Here is a 16,440-nt window from a genome sequence, read left to right as displayed (position 1 = left end):
AAAGTATAACTTCTTGGCTGGAGTTGATTCCTTGCTCTGCTTAAGGTTTCTGGGCAAGATACTCAGCTTTCCTGTGCCTCGCTGGAGTGTTGTGAAGACAAATGCATTAGTAACTGGGTCTCAAACAGATACTAATGTGTACCCTACTGGAAGACAAATTCTAGATAGCACATTTTTAAGAGCTTCTGTAACTTAAATCCTTGTTTTTTGTTGTCTCCACCCTGACAAGCTGACAATAGATGACTTCTGTTCTTACCTTTCTGCAACTCTCTGAGGCCACAATAACCTTTCTTTGAGGAGTAATCTCCCTGGACGCTGGCACTGCAGTTTCAGAGTTCACTATGAAGTGATGCAAAGTACTTCCAGTCTTCCTGCCACGAGTGATTGCTGCTCCCTCAACTTCTGGGCCAATCTGTTCTTCTCCCTACAAAGGGATTTTACGCAGAGGAGGCTGGCCACCTGATGGTTTAAGACTCGGTCCTGAGAACAGGCCTTTCTTATGCCACCAGTCCCTGTCACTCCAACACGGAGTAAAGCCTATTCAGCGATTTGCTTTTTTCCCCAGCAGGATTACCCAGAGGGGTGGGTGTTGTAGGATTGCCTGTTTAGATCGGCGACAAGGGAATTAGATTTTTTTTGTTTTGTTTTTGGAATAAGTTTCTTTCCCGAATACAATTTAGGATGTGATCTTACAGTCTTTAGACCAATTTAGGTTTAAAAAATGGTTAAGGCTTAAAAGGTTTAGGTTTAAAGATCACACCTCCTACTTAGAGGGGAGTTGCCCTCAATCTAGGCACCCCCTCCTATGGCTTCTGAAGGCCATCAATAGACACAACCCCATGAATGTCCTCCTTGGACCTTGTGCTGCTTCATCCAATCATAGCCTAAGGACTATTGGAGTGAGGGGTGTAAATCCCCCCTTTAGAGTTCCTTCCAGCAACTTTCCTTTTTCACCAGGATTTTCTCAGATACTCCCCACATGGTGCAAATACCACCAGGTCTTTTAAGGACAGCTTACAAGTCTTGTGAGTCATCACATTGACCTCCTTAGAAGCATTTGATTGCTGTGACCTTGCCTCGTTTGGGGATGTTCTTTTCTTTTCGTGATGGAGCACCATAATATGTGTGTACTATAGGGAACGACAACCGGTTGGTTTGATGCCACGCTCCCCTTGCATTTCAGGACCTCAGTCTTGCTAAGGAAGTCTCCAGGAGGTTGTCCAGCCAATTTGGTTCTTTTCCCACCTTGTTCTTCTGATTTCTGGAACAGGGCAAAACCACGCTGTTCGGCGGAAATCTAACGTAAGCATTTTAGTGGCCGGTTCTACAAAAAAAAAAAAGTCACCCCAGACACCCCCAAATGCTCTGGCCCCTGTTTTATGGAAGAACGTGGCTAATTCTTTCAAAAGGAACCTGCACAAATTCTTTTTTGGGCAAAGTCAGTCTTCAGTCCCATTGCCTGCCTTATTTTGGCCACATCCACTTGGAAAAACTGGTCTGTTTTTGCACTGAAGCATGACCCTTCTTTTGGGACAGGTCCATTTTTTAATTGATTACAATTGCACACAACCCTCCCCCCCCCCCCCGCCCCCAAAGAGAAATCCTGGCCTTGAAGACTATAGCAAGAGTCCTTACTGACTTCAGCAGAGCTGAGGTTTCTCCCTTGAAGTCAAAAGGCTTTTCATTGGGGAAGAAATATTTTGGGCATCCTCAACCTCCCGTTTGTTCCCTGCTGCGTCGGCCCCTCCGTAACGCATCGCCAGGGCTCGGAGGAATTCTCCCCGATGCTCTTCACCGCCGTCCCTCTGGGAAGCTGTTGGAGGTGCATTACTCTTGGGTCTTTTTTTTTCCTCCGAGGCTCCCTTCTGCTCCGTCCCCACCTGGGGCTGCTGCCACTGTTGCTTTAATCCACCTAGTGCCTTGCCGAAACATGGGTTGGCTCATGGCAATCATTAACCTGATCGCAGAGCCGGAGTGCTGGGCCCTGCTCCACGTAAGTGGCGGCAGCAGCATCATAACGAGGCGAGCAGAGAAGGTGAGCGGTGGAGAAAAAAGGAGGGAGAAGGGTACATTTATGATTGTTGCTGTTCCCAGCTCTGCCACAGCCTGTGTCTGAAAGACTCGGGAGCTGGAGCAGCTGTTGCGCTGAGCGGTGCTGCTGCTGATTTCGGTCACCATAGCAACAGCATCACCACCAGCATCCTCCTCCTCTTCACTCACTCTCCTCCTCCTTAGCATCATCAGTACCAGGAGCAGCAGCAGCAGCCCTGCCAGGAGCCAGAGCCCAGCCGGGGGACTGCAATCAGCTAGCTGCTTTTCTGTCCCTGCTCTCTCACCACCACCACCACCAGCCCAGCAGCCACCACAGCCTCTCTCCTTACTGGGGGAAGGAGCGGCAGGGAGTTGAGGGAGGTGCGCTCCGGAGGGACTCGGAAAGACCCAGGTAAGATCGGCCGCGCTGCTTGCAAACTCTCCCCTCGATCGATGCAGTTTGGAGATGTGTGTTGCTAGTTTGCTGGCTCGCTTCTTTCAAAGGCATTCTAATGACATTTCAACCCTGCATGTTTCCCAAGGTATTTCTGGCCATCTCTGCCCTCTGGCCCCTCTCTCCCACCCTGGCAGGAACAAAACAACACCTCCTTGTCATAGACCAGCGAGACTGCTTAGAAATGGGGTGATCGGGGCGCCCAACGTGATCAGAGTATGAATGACTTGAGCTGTGGGCTTCCAAATAAAAGTGAAAAGTAGCGACGAAGCGACGGCTGACATCATTCATAACCCTTAAAAAAAAATCAAAAAAAATCCTTACAACAGTGCATTTCCTTCTGCCCACTCAAGAAAACAAATCTCTAATCCGATTCAGGAGAGAGAGAGAGGTCTGTACACAGCCTGGAGAGGAAACCTCCTTGTCGTTTGTAGCTGAAAGGCTACTGTTCTGTGCTTTCATACAGCAGCTACAGTTCATTTAATGGCTTTTAATTATCATTTAGAAATATTTACAGAGTTATGCGTTCTTTAAAAAAAAAAAAAGAAATCTCTGGTTATACTGATAGTAACGGCTGAGAGATTAGGGAAACTCACTGTCTCGGTGTCTAGGAAAAACCTTGTGGGTTCATTTAAAGGCTGTAAAGAGCATTAGAAAGGCAAAGGTGGGTATGCATATGAATCATTTAAAGCTAAGTGAGCTGTACGTTGTCCATGTAAAAGGCTGTGTGTGTGTGTGTGTGTGTGGAGTCGGTAGAAGTAAGTTGAAGCCAAGCGGTAACTGTTTGCTATGTAATCACTGCAGAGAACTCCCTCTCTCGTAACTAGTATCTTTTCTCAGCAGTAGAGACGTCAGCAGCAGCTATCTCCTTCCTCAACCTCCCTCCCCCCAGTGATCATTGCCTGCATGGCTGGAAATGCACCTAGCTGTAATGGCAATCAGCATTTCAATAAAAAGGTTTCCAGATGCTGCTGAATCTCGCCCCGTGCAAAGTCAAAATGATAGCCCTGTTTCTGGTCGTGTTCACTTTGCGGAGGCAGGCTGGATGTGACTGACTTTGGGAGTTGTACCCTCGGCTAATGGGCATAATTGTTTCTGTTGCGAGATGGCCCAAAATGAGTGCCCTGGGTCCCGATCCACTGGAACTGGAAGATGCTGTCACCTGTCAGAAGGTGCTGGACATGCCGCAGGTTCAGGCCCCTTATTTTTCTCAGATGAAATACACTTGCTGTTCATACAAGCTACAGGGAACCAGCATATTTGCAGGCAGTATGGTACAGCTCTTGCGTATGGAAAAAGTAGTAGAGTAATGAAGAGAACTGCATCCCTCATACAGAAGTCGACTGGAAAGGTTTAAAAAATGTCATAGGAAGATGAACATTGCATTCACAGATTAGTGGAATGATTTTACAAGACCCGTTTGGTATTCTCTTTATTAAAATCTCTAGAACTTCCCCAGGCAAGGTTGGCTGGCCTATAGTAAGATCCTTTACAAATGTGAGAGGGGAATTGGAGGGGGCTCTTTTCTGGTCTTGATTCCCCTTAAGCCCATGCACCACGAGACCATGTTTCCCCAAAAGATATACACTGCACAATCCTGGTCATGTGCATAATATAACTTTGGGTAGGTTCACTTTTTTCCTGCTTTAATGCTAGAGGAATATCTACAATTTGGAAATCCTTTTTGGAAATCTCGTAGGAAAGAGCAGGGCAGGGCAATTCAGTCAAAGGAATTTGAAGCTGATAAGTCAGTCGCAGCATTTTCATTTATTTTGTACACGGTGCAGGGATATTAAGCACATAATCAAGGGCCACCGCTGGAAAAAAAAATAGAGCAGAGAAGCTTTCATCAGTAGAAACAAATGATTAAAGGTCAAGGGGCTTTGGGATTACACACGCATAACATCTCCCAAATATTATTGTGAATTATTACTTTGCTGTTGGCTGGAGGCGAATGATTGCCTAGAAGCTAATACAATATATTCACTGGCTTGATTATGATGGGGCTGCAAAAATCACCTAAAATGACTCTGGCAGAGTCAGGAAATTAGCTTGTGTTTCATAAAACAGTTTAGCAGAATGAGGGATGCCACTTTATGTTAAGTCTGCCCAGCGGTGGTCATCGTGGGGCTGCGGCACACACGTAAAATAACGGGTTTTGAAAGTTCAGTGCCACTAACTTTCACCAGCATCTGCATCCAGGTTTAAAAAGGGCTTGGACAAATTCTTGAAGGAAAGGGGCAGCAGTAGCTATTGAGCACAGGAGTTCGCGGGGCAGCCTCTGGGTCAGAGCCTCCTAGACGTGAAATGCTGGAGGCTGCAAGTAAGAGAGGAAGGGTGGGAAAACCCCCTCAAACCCTGCCTGTACCCAGTTCGTTCTCCCTTTCAGTGTGTGCTCTCTGCCATTGTGTGACCCGCAGTACTGGGCAAGATGGACCCATGGTCTGACCCAGTCAATGGCAATTCTTACGTTCTTAGCCAACAACGGTCTCTCCCGCACACACAATTAAAGCTTAGGAAGCCCCCCCCCACTTCATCCAGTGGATTTATTATATTGCCATTTCAAATTAATTGGAAAGACCACAATCCCTTTCACTTTGCGCTACAGTCGATGGTTTTTCTGTTGCTGTCTATTTAGTATTGGCGAGTGGAACTAGAGGAAACAAAAACACTAGTTTTGTACCCGAAGCTATGAAATATCTTTTAAGACTGCAGCTGCTTGTTTTTACTGGTCACGCCCTGTGTCTCACTGAGCTTCAAAAAAATTAAGCTTACATGGTATTAGTTGCCGTTTCAAAGTCTACACTTGCCAACAGGTTGAACCTAGAGTTGGAGACACTGCAGCTCGGCTCTTATCAGCAAAGGTGAAGCTGCAGTCTTCCTGAGCTGGCTGTGCAACCAGCACGGACAAGCGAAGCTTTGTTGACGGCAAACACTGTATCATATTGATTTAGATTTTGAAAATTCACCTTCACTTTACTGAGAGGCTTTGTGGTTGTTTTCTTACTCAATAGACTAGCCCCGTGTGTTTTCTCTCTCTTCTCACAATAGCATTAAAGTTACAGTTCCTTCACTATATCCGTCGATTAGGTACCAGTTGACATTTTAATAAAACGTTGCAATTAGTCGGCGAGGAAGCTTGCAAGAAGGGATCTGATGGAAGATCTTGGCAAACGCTGAGCACTACAGCAGGGCTTTGGGAAGTGGTGGGAGCTGCAAACGCTCAGCGCCTCAGGGGATCAACAGCCCCCTGCCCCTGCAATGCATCTTCCCGCTAAGGGATGGTTGCTCCCCACGAGATCGGAGACCCAGCCACGTATTCTCTATAGAACTATGACCCGTGGTAGTGCAACACTTCTCTGTCTCCCTCCAGTGCGTGTTTCAGGTGGGTTTTGAGGGGTGTAGCCGCTCACACTTCTACCCGCATACAGTCCCCAGTTTTGCCCCAGTGGCTCCAACCCATTTGCAGCTAATAACAAAACCCCTTCTCCTAACGCTACGTGAATTTGGAGCCTGACCTATGCTTCATGGCCAGAGCCCCCCCCTTTTTCTTTGCTGTATATACTGCCATGCTTGTCCTGGTCTATACAGCCTGTGAATGACCCACCTTTTATATCTGTTGTTTCACATGTATTTCTTGCAATCGAACTGGAACAGCTCCAGCCCTCCCCTCCCTGCCTTGCCCACTGGTGCTTCACAATATATTCTCCGGGGAGAAGCAGGGCCCACTTTCCAGAGAGACCTTTGCTGATGCTGCTCCAGGAAGGTAATGCATTGGGGCTACTCGAAGGGTGGTTGCGGTTGCTAGGCTGATCTGAGCCCTGGCGCAGAAGGTCAACTCCGTCAGCTCGGTGACATGTCTGATTCTCAACCAGCCCAGCGAGTGAGTCACAGGTTGGCTTCTTCCAAACATAAATCCAAAGGATATAATTTTATTCTCTCTCTTATCCTATCATTAGTGCCTGCAATGTTAGTGACTCTATTATTCAGCAGTTTTACTTCTCTGCTGTCTGACTGCAGCAGGCTATGCTTCCTAAAGAAGTAGGAGGAGGGCAATCCTGTTCCTTTCTTTGGGCCATGCTGCTGATGTTGATTAACCCAAGTTAGGGTTGGAGTCCTCTTTTTTTTTTCTTCTTTTTTAAACTGGGTTTCACCACAAAGGTCACACAGTCGTGGCTAAATATTGTCTGAACTTAGTGGCTCATCAGGCTAAATGTGATGCCAGTTGCTTTAGCCAGCAACATGTTGTATCATGTCCCTGCATCACTGACTCCCGAGTCTGTTTTTCCAGCTATCTATTTAGCTTTCAGCCTGTGTGTGGAGCAGGGCTTATAGTTGCACGTGTGAAGCAGTGCTGAGATGCTTTAGTCACTCCACCATCACATCCTTTCCACAGTGAAGCCACTTGCAAAACTCTTCCCTTGTGCATTTCCATCCCAGGAGGTGTATCTTCCACCTGGCTACTGCTGTCCCATTCCAGAGGTGCCCAAGGTTCAGTACTGAACTGATTGCTTTCTGTATACACACAGCACGATGTCTCTTCTGTTGAGATCTGCAGCAGCAGCCTTGTTCATTAAAAGCACACCGAGCCTGATAACTGGCAAAGCAGTCGAGACTTGCTGCAGATGACAGGCACTAGATATACAAATGCACAAGCTGGGTTTTTGGTTTTTTTGGTAGTTTTTTATGTGTGGCATCAGGTTGAGTTGACTAATTATCCCTGCAACCTTAGGATAATATGTTTAGGATGGTAAGGTGTGCCTCAGCTGGGCTTTTGGACAGTAGTGGGGTTTGTTCTTGTAATTCTTGTATCAATACTTTTTAATAGGTTTGCTGTCAACAAAGACACAAATAAGTACATATAATTTTTATTAGTTGCTGATGACAGAGGTTGCAATGGACTGGCTGTTGTGTATGTGCATAATGGTCCTGTAATGCTCATCTGTATGATGCAGCTAAGGGTTAACAAAGCCTCCTTAGCTGAAGTGGTAGGGATCTCTGCTTGTGGTACTTGAGGATCATAGCTCTTATTCTTACTGTGCTCATGAGATTTCCAAGAATTTGTTGCATGCAATGGAATGGAAATGTGAAGTTCTTCTGTAGCTCGATCTCGGGAGGGACAAAGTGTTCCCTGCATTCTCTCAGTCCGTTGCGTGCTAAAACTATTACATTGTTCATCTTGTTGCCCCACTGAACTCCTATATGATCTTTCCATTGAAACCGCATATGCACGACTTGGGAAAGGCAAGCTTTTGCTAGATAGACTGTTTTAAGCACGCCCTTGCTTCTTAACCTGCAGCTTTCTCTGAATGTTATGTATGCAGCAAGAAACAGGTTGCTCTACCTTTCTGCTGCATAGAAGGAGCTGCATATTTATCAGGTGCGATGCATCAAGCACAACGCTCTTCTGAGTCCGTGTCAATATATTGTCACAGACTGTCATAAATGTGTATTTGCAAAGTGTGAATGATGGGAAAATCAAGCTTCCTTCCAAGAGCTGTTTTGTAAAGAGCCAGAGCTAACATACTGGGATTTGCTGCTTCTGAGTCTTCGGCACTATTACCTTGTCTCTCTCTGCATTTTGTTTATATCCTTCTGTCACCTCTCGTCATATGCTAAGATGGCATGCTCTTTGAATAGAGGCTGTTTTAGTTTATTGCAGGTAGCTAGGGATCCTTGCTTCTGACTGAGGGTTGTAGAGTCTATCCCGGTATGTGTTGTAATATGTATGAAATGGGATATGAGAGAGATTTCATAGGATTTATTTTATTCTGGCTTTCCGGGTATGGAATTGGGTTCCAATAAAAGTGATCGTAGAATCGTAGGGTTGGCATGTCCCTCAAGGGTTATCTGGTCCAACCCCTTGCATGAATGCAGGAATTAAGCTGGTATCACAATTCGTTAAGTTCAGAAAGCATTTAATTCCTCACAAGCGGCTATGGGAAAATCATATGATTAATCCCATTTCGGATATTATGCTTGCGTTCCCTGAATGCCGTGCTGGGCCCGTTTGGGCATACTTGTTTTGTTTAGCTAAATGGGCCAGGACAGTGATTCTGGAGGTGGGTAGACATTTTAAAGGTATATTGTCTTGATGACTTCTCTCTGATAACAGTGACGAATACATAGGCAGGGAGATGAAGTGAGTCTGCCCATGCCCTCTGGAAGAGGGTGTGGTGTCATCAGCTTGCCTTTTTATATGCACTCCTCTGTAGAACGATACACAATTGTCCTGTGGGGTTGATGCCCCCACGGAGGAAAGTCAGGGACTGGGAAGCTACTGACTGGGGAAGTCCAAAGCGCCTTGTATACTGTCTGACAACACTGTGGAGACATGTTGGAAAGCAATTCAGTCTTGGGCTGTAGTATGTCCCCCTCGTTGGTCCTTCTATACCAAGAGTCGACCATTAAGGAAATTCTCGGAGCCAGTAGCATTAGAGAGACTGAATGAGTATGGAGGCTAGGGCCTCTCCAAGCCCCCAAAGTAAGGATGGTTTTGATGGGCCTGCATTATGGCAATGATTTTGGCAAGCTCAGGCATTGAAACTCATGCTTTCAAAGATGCTCGAGCTGAAGAGCTGCATTTGTTAAATGATAGCCGTAAGAGACTCGCTTCCTTTATGGGCTGGGCATGGAGTAGATGTTACGTGTACCACCAGGAGATGACACCTGTACAAATCACTTCTTTCATCGCGGGAAGGAAACCGCAATTATGAAGTCAAATGGACTAAGATCTTCTTCATCCGACTGACTTGGACAGGGCGCTGGGGGTTGATTATGCTGCGCAGGCTTTTGTGCTCCCTGTCAGCAGGAGCTCTCACAGAAGTTTACGGTCTGTATTGTATTGTGTAAATCTCTTCTGCATCAAGCAAAAATACAGTCACATTTATTTCCTTTGTCTCACCATCTCAGTTGCAAAACATCCCTTTTGTTTCTCTCTCAGCATTGTTTTCTCTTCAGTTCTCCTCCTCTTTGCAGCTGTGTTTTAAGCACAACTCAGTGTAAGGGTGCAGTTTTGCTGGACCGAAGCTACAGAAAATAAAGTGACAATGTGTCGGGTCTCATAGTTGCCTTTGTGCACAATGGGCATGACCTTGCACTGCTGCAATTAATAGGGTGCTTGCCACTGACAGGATTAAATTGAGTATTGCTAAAGATTTAGGGGGAAAAGGCACAATTAAGGAGCAAAAATAGTTTGTCTCTGCTTATAGGGGGAGGACTAGAGAAGCCCTGTCCGAAATCCATTCAGTCAATGGAAAAGCTTCCATAGGCTGCAGTGGATAGGGGAACCAGCCTACAAGAGTTGGGTAGAAAGTTCGCCTGGCAGCTGGTGGCCAGAGTGACCCCTTAACTTTGTGCGGAGAGATGAGTCGGCAGGGTCTACAGGTCAGAGAGATGGTGTGAAGTGACTTTAGTTGGGCTATTTTTGCTTGTGCATGACCAACTATTACTAAGCAACTATCAGACGGGACAAAAGGGAGTACAGTAATTAAAGACGACTTCGCTGAAAAAAAATCTTTAGCTCTACTCTGTAATGGGGGCGAGGGAACAAGAACCCAGAATGCTTTGATAAGTTGGACGTATTTTTCTGTTTATGGAAGGAATAAGAGATCTTTGGAACCAACTACTGGGAAATTAGCAGCATGGCTCCTGCTGCTTTTTTCCCAATACTACCATAGCCAAGCATTGTTTCACCGTAGGTGACTTGCGTTGGTAGCGAGTGACATTAGCACTTTAATAAACTTGCACTGCCGAATGCATTGTCTCTGCTCAGCTAATAATAACACCTTAAATGAGAGACAGAAGGTGGGATAAATCAGCATCGCAATTCAGAATGCAGAAATAGTTGCTGCTAGAGGAACTAAAAATATACAACTGTATAACCTTCCCACCTACAGCAGCATGTGCTCGGTTGAAAATGTGCTGGACTCGGCCGTCTTCAGTGCCCACTGGGTCAGCCGCAGCATGCAGTCATGTGAGGATGCATGAACTTACCCTCAAGGAGGCTGGTATACAAAGTCTGAATAGCAGATAAACTGCTGTCCCCAGCTGCCACAGGGCAGCTCTGAGAATCGCAGTGCTTCTCAGGGCAGTGCTACTTGACTATCGTCACAACAACACACGGTGAGACTGATCCAGCTGAGAAGTAAAATCACAATCTGGTAGGTCCGTAACCACACAGATCTACTGCCTGACTTTTTCTTGGTTAAAAAGCCGAGGCAGTCAAAAAGCCCGAGTCTGAATTGATTCGATCTTTGCAGGTTAATTTAAACTGCAGATGGAACCAATTAGCAAGTGAAGAGACATTCACTTTTGAATCTGGAAATGCAGTCACTTGCCTGCAGTGGCCCAGGCTAGCAGCCAGGGGGTGCTAGGGTACACTTCCCTGCTCAGCCGGAGCAGACCGGTTGGGCCAACACTAGCCCACCCACTGTGTGAGGGGTGGCAGGGTTGGGGGGTGTTTGCAGGGGAGATGCAAAACGTCCTGGGATGCAGGGAGACTGGGTTAACTCTAATCTGGAGGGGATCTGGGACAGACCCCTCCCCCCCAAACTCGGTGTCTGGCTGCATGCCCCCTCCCCCCCACCTTGCTCAGTGGCTGGGGGTTTCAAAAAGTTGAAAACCCTTGGTTTATAGGTTGAAGTGGTATATGGTTGAAGTGATGCTCCCAGTGAGGGGCTTCTGGCTTTATCCAGGGGAGAAGGATGTAATGCATCCACAACTCTGTACACAAACTTTTGTTTAAAAGTAAATGCATAAAAAAAAAAAGCAAGGGCCTGGCCCAGAACAGCTAAGATCTATCGAACTACAAAGGCGATGAATGCTCCAGGAATACATGAGCTAGCCATCCATGGACAATTTTTGGTGTCTGGAAAATGCCAGCATGAGGGTTTGCTGCAGCCCCAGGTAATACATCAGGGGAGGCAAGGCTTTGCCAAGGAGGAAGGGAGGAGTGTGAGGGAGCTCAGCGCAGGGAATATTCCTGGCAGAGGGAACAGGGTGGGAAAACTGAAAGAGTAGACATGAGACAAAAATGGCTGATTTGCAATGGGATGAATTCCAAGACCAAACTTTTGCAAAGCCTTGACCCTTATGACAGTATCTAGCAGGAGAGGGGGGTGAAGGTGCTGGTGACTGAAGAGGGCTGTCTAGCTACATCCAGACCTGGGGCTAGGCTGTCTCTGCTATTCGAGAGGTGGTGAGACAAAGATCCTCCATACATTGAGAGCCTGTTTTCAGGATCGGGCTCTACTAAGCCGTGCAAACTGTACTTGGAAATGTCAGGAGCTGGTGAGGAGCACAGAGCTCTATCTGTACATGTCTACACGTCCAGGGATGTGTCCCATTCTCCAGCGCCAGGCTAATTGCAAACAGCTCTGGACCGAAGGAGGGCCCTGACTTTGTGTAGCCTGGAATCTGTTCCTCTGCACACACCCATTTGTCCCTCCAAACAGTCTGCCTTTTTGACTACTGTAGTGCTAACCAATCCAGAAAAGTGTGAATATGGGAGGCCTGAGCAATGATCTTTTTAGACTCAAGGTACCCCTCAGTTCTGAGCTTTTTTTCAATCCTTGACAATGGACAAATAAGAGCTACTCTTCTGTTGCAAAGAACTTGAAAAGTCTGCACCAGGTCAGAGTGTTTCTTTGGCACTTTGGATAGCTATTTAAAATCTCTGATTTGATCTTTTGACTTGTGTGCAGGTGTTTGCATACCTAATGGTAATAGTATTGTGCAGCATCTTATGGCACCCTTAAAAGGATCTCTCAGCACCCCAGGCTGCTGACACCACCCGGTTTTTAAAAATCACTGCTTTATACGTTGAAGTTGCTGAGTTTAGCATTGGACCCATGGCAGGGAAGACACAGGGTTTGATTTTCCTGCCACAGGGAAAGCATTGCCGTGGAAAGCCTTGAAGAGGAGGGCAAGCAGTGACACGGGAGAGGGAGGCACGAAGCCATCGGAAAGCTTCTTGGAGGTGTACAGTGCTTGGAGCATGCTGGGATAGGAAAGTAAGTGTAGAGATATAGCATTGAGAAGTGGGATGAAGGCAGAGAGGCCAGCTAAGCTGGACTCTTTAAGTATGAATAGTTTCTTCCCGGCAGAAAAGTGTAGGATGATGAGTGTGTGCTCTCTCCTGGCTTGATTAATGCTGCACAATTAGATTAGATCTGTCCCATTTGATGCCTGACAGGTGCACTCTCTACAAGGAGATGCTGGGTGGTGGTTGTCCCTTACAGCCGGCTGAAGGATAGCTATGGCTCCTCTCGCCTTACCCGAGAGGCCTCCGGTGCACAAAGCGTGAAGGGTGGCCTTTGAAATTTTGACCTGGTGGAAACAAATGATGACTGATTTCAGAAAAGGGCTTTTGTGTTGGCATTAACCTAACTGGCTCCCACTCTCCAGTCCTAGGCTGTCTTCCTGCACACAATGCAAGGTCTGTGCTCTTTTAGATAGGAGCAAATGACATTTAGTCCATCTGGATCATAATCACAAACTAGGGACGCTGCCTTCTACTGCAAGAAATAACGTCAAATAATAATTAATCCAGAGTCTACCAAAATGGATTTTGCCTCGCTAAATACTATCTTCGTTTCAGTGGGATCTAGCTATCTTGTAAAATTTTCTTTGATGGGCGCTGTTAAAATAGCTGCCATGTTGCATCCCTAAGCTGGCTGTAGTTCAGAGGTGGATAAAATAGACTCTATTTATTGATAGGTTCCTGATCCATATTGAAGCTGATGAAAAATACCATCTTGACTTCTTTTCTCTCTGGCATATTCTCCATTCATCAGGCCTTTTCATTGCCAGTTCCAGTTTTCCACCATCAGGGAGGAGAGTGGATCTGGCTAACTACAGGCCCATTAGCCCGACTTCTATCCTGGGGAAGATCTTAGAAAAGTTTATTAAGCAGGCCATCCTTGATGGACTGGCCCAGGCTAACATCCTAAGGGATAGCCAGCACGGGTTTGTTGTGGGTAGGTCTTGTTTGACCAATCTCATTTCCTTCTATGACCAGGTGACCTATCACCTGGACAAGGGAGAAGAGATTGATGTCATATATCTTGACTTCAAAAAAGCTTTTGATCTGGTATCCCATGATCACCTCTTGGCAAAACTGCCCAGTTGTGGCCTTGGCTCCACCATGATCCGCTGGCTGGGAAATTGGCTCCGTGGTTGGACCCAGAGGGTTGTGATTGATGGCAGTCACTCATCGTGGTGCCCTGTAACCAGTGGGGTCCCTCAAGGCTCTGTCCTGGGACCCATCCTGTTCAACATCTTCATTAATGATGTGGACATTGGAGTCAGGAGTGGACTGGCCAAGTTCGCCGATGACACCAAACTTTGGGGCAAAGCATCCACGCCAGAAGATAGGCGGGTGATCCAGGCTGACCTGGACAAGCTCAGCAAATGGGCAGACGAGAACCTGATGGTGTTTAACACCGAAAAATGCAAGGGTCTCCACCTTGGGAGGAAAAACCTGCAGCATCCTTATAGGCTCGGCAGTGCTATGCTGGCTAGCACTACAGAAGAAAGAGACTTAGGGCTCATCATTGACCACAAGATGAACATGAGCCTGCAATGCGATGCTGTGGCTAGTAAAGTGACCAAAACACTGGCTTGCATCCATAGATGCTTCTCGAGCAAATCCCGGGACGTCATTCTCCCCTTCTCCTCGGCCTTGGTGAGGCCGCAGCTGGAGTACTGCGTCCAGTTTTGGGCTCCACAATTCAAAAGGGATGTGGAGAAGCTTGAGAGAGTCCAGAGGAGAGCCACGCGCATGATCAGAGGTCAGGAATACAGACCTTACAATGACAGGCTGAGAGACATGGGACTCTTTAGCCCGGAAAAGCGCAGGCTCAGGGGTGATCTGATGGCCACCTATAAGTTTCTCAGGGGTGACCACCAGGATCTGGAGGAACGTCTGTTCACCAGAGCGCCCCGAGGGATGACGAGGTCGAACGGTCACAAACTCCTGCAAGACCGTTTCAGGCTGGACATAAGGAAGAATTTCGTTACTGTCCAAGCCCCCAAGGTCTGGAACAGCCTGCCATCGGAGGTGGTTCAAGCACCTACATTGAACACCTTCAAGAGTAAATTGGATGCTTATCTTGCTGGGATCCTATGACCCCAGCTGACTTCCTGCCCTTTGGGCAGGGGGCTGGACTCGATGATCTCCCGAGGTGCCTTCCAGCCCTAATGTCTATGAAATCTCCCTGCCTGCACCCGTCTCACTGCCACAAACCCATTTCACATGTGCTTGGGCCCACGTTAGGCAATATTGTTGGCTCAGGACTACACTGAATGTCTGCTGAGCTTCAGCCAGCAAAGATTTTTCTAAGGTTTCAAAATTAGCCAAATGTGTGTGGCTTGTCACGGGGATGACACGAGACACATCTGTGACCAAAGGCCATCTCCTGCCAAATTTTCATGTTGCTTTCCAAAGCATGGAAGGTACTCATCCCCCTCAAAAAAGGGTTTTTAGAAGTGGCTTTTTAAAAAATATATATTGCATGGCAGCATGGTTTTCTGTAGCTGGAAACGGTTGAACTCTTTTGGCAGTGAAATGATCAAATAAATAAATAAATAAAAAGGGGGGGGGGGAGAAATTACCCCAAGGCAAAAATGTTGCATGTAAATTTCTGCCAAAATTATTAAAATTAGCAAAGATTAAGCAACTGAAAAAGGAGCCGTATAATGGGAAATGATGAGCAATCTTAATACCCTCTGCCCCCAGCCCTGTCAGTAGTCCAAGTGCCTTAATCATCTGACTATTTAAAATGAATTCACGAGGAGCAGTATTGTGACCGAAGGGGTAGCCCTGTGTTTGTGGAGTGCTCTGATCATTATGGAGAGAGGCTTTATATCAGTGCATTTTTTTTTATTTTTCTTTTAATAAACCATTTAAGCTTCGAGGGAAATATTTTTTTTTCTGTGAATGAACCAAATAGTTCTCGGTGATTTCGAAGGAAATAAGCTCAGCTGTGTTTATTTGCTTTCTCCCAACGTTGGGATTGAATTTTTTTGGTTGTCACAAAGGGAGGGTCCTCCAGGACTGGACTATACCAGATGAATAGTATGTCAAGGTGGCTTCAGTGCCAAAGAAGCATTTTGAAAAAATGCGGGTAGTCAGTAATAAGACAGTTTACTGTCTGATGGAGATATGCAGAAGGTAGGTTTTATATTCTTGCACTTTTTTTTTCCTCCCGGGGGCTCAGAGAGGACCGCTTTCATAGGAGGGAAGGAGCAAATGCAGAAGCTTGTGCTGTGTGGAGCAGGCTCTCGGCGACCACGTCTTGCATTTAGACTCTCTGGAGGCTGGCTTGCTTTCTGTGTTCAGATAACTCTCTTTCCGATTCTGTTGAAGATGTGACTTCCAGAACAACACACAACAACTAGCTGGCATGGTCTAGCTGATTTTCCTGTCAAGATAAACATCAAGTCAAATCCGAGACATATGCCTTGGGCGTGTGAGTGTAATTTTACAGGAACTACTGTATGTTGCAGTTGGCAATCGAATCCCAGTTTATCCTGACTGCGAAGCTGGAGACAGACGTGATTCTTCACAGCCCAGAGACATGCACAGGCTCATTTCAATACGTATCTTTAGACTGGGTGAATCTTTATTATTGAGCGGTTTCTATTGAGTTGTTTTTTTCTCATCAGTCTCTTTAGTGGTCATTTAAATGCTTTGTCTTAGACTTCTTCATTGGCTTGTCGAATCTGCAGTTTCTGTGTCCAGACCGTCCGCGGGGCAGTGCGGTCCTGTCCCGGTCTGCATAGACGATATGGGAGAAGGCAGCTATATAGTTACCGTGTGCTAGTAGTAATGAAGTGGCTTTGCTTGAACAAGCGGTGTGGATTGGGCTGCGATTACTTGGTATTCTCCGGTCGCTGGATGCACTGCAAGGAGTCGGCTTTGCAGGTGGAGCCGTTTTCGTGACCCGCAGCTC

The 16,440-nt window shown here is 46.6% G+C and overlaps 1 protein-coding gene across 1 annotated transcript in view; it reads left to right on the top strand.

The window, feature by feature from the left end:
* The first annotated feature begins 2,269 nt into the window (after positions 1–2,269).
* FAM135B (family with sequence similarity 135 member B) overlaps positions 2,270–16,440 on the top strand; it is a 310,367-nt gene continuing 296,196 nt past the window's right edge. The window contains exon 1 of the mRNA XM_090040700.1: positions 2,270–2,443. The gene's annotated coding sequence lies outside the window, so the exon portion shown is untranslated. The remainder of the gene's footprint in view (positions 2,444–16,440) is intronic.

Source organism: Crocodylus siamensis, chromosome 3, assembly GCF_052110815.1.
Source record: "Crocodylus siamensis isolate JL-2025a chromosome 3, ASM5211081v1, whole genome shotgun sequence".
Classification (NCBI taxonomy): Eukaryota; Metazoa; Chordata; order Crocodylia; family Crocodylidae; genus Crocodylus; species Crocodylus siamensis.
This window is presented reverse-complemented; position numbering and strand designations above follow the sequence as displayed.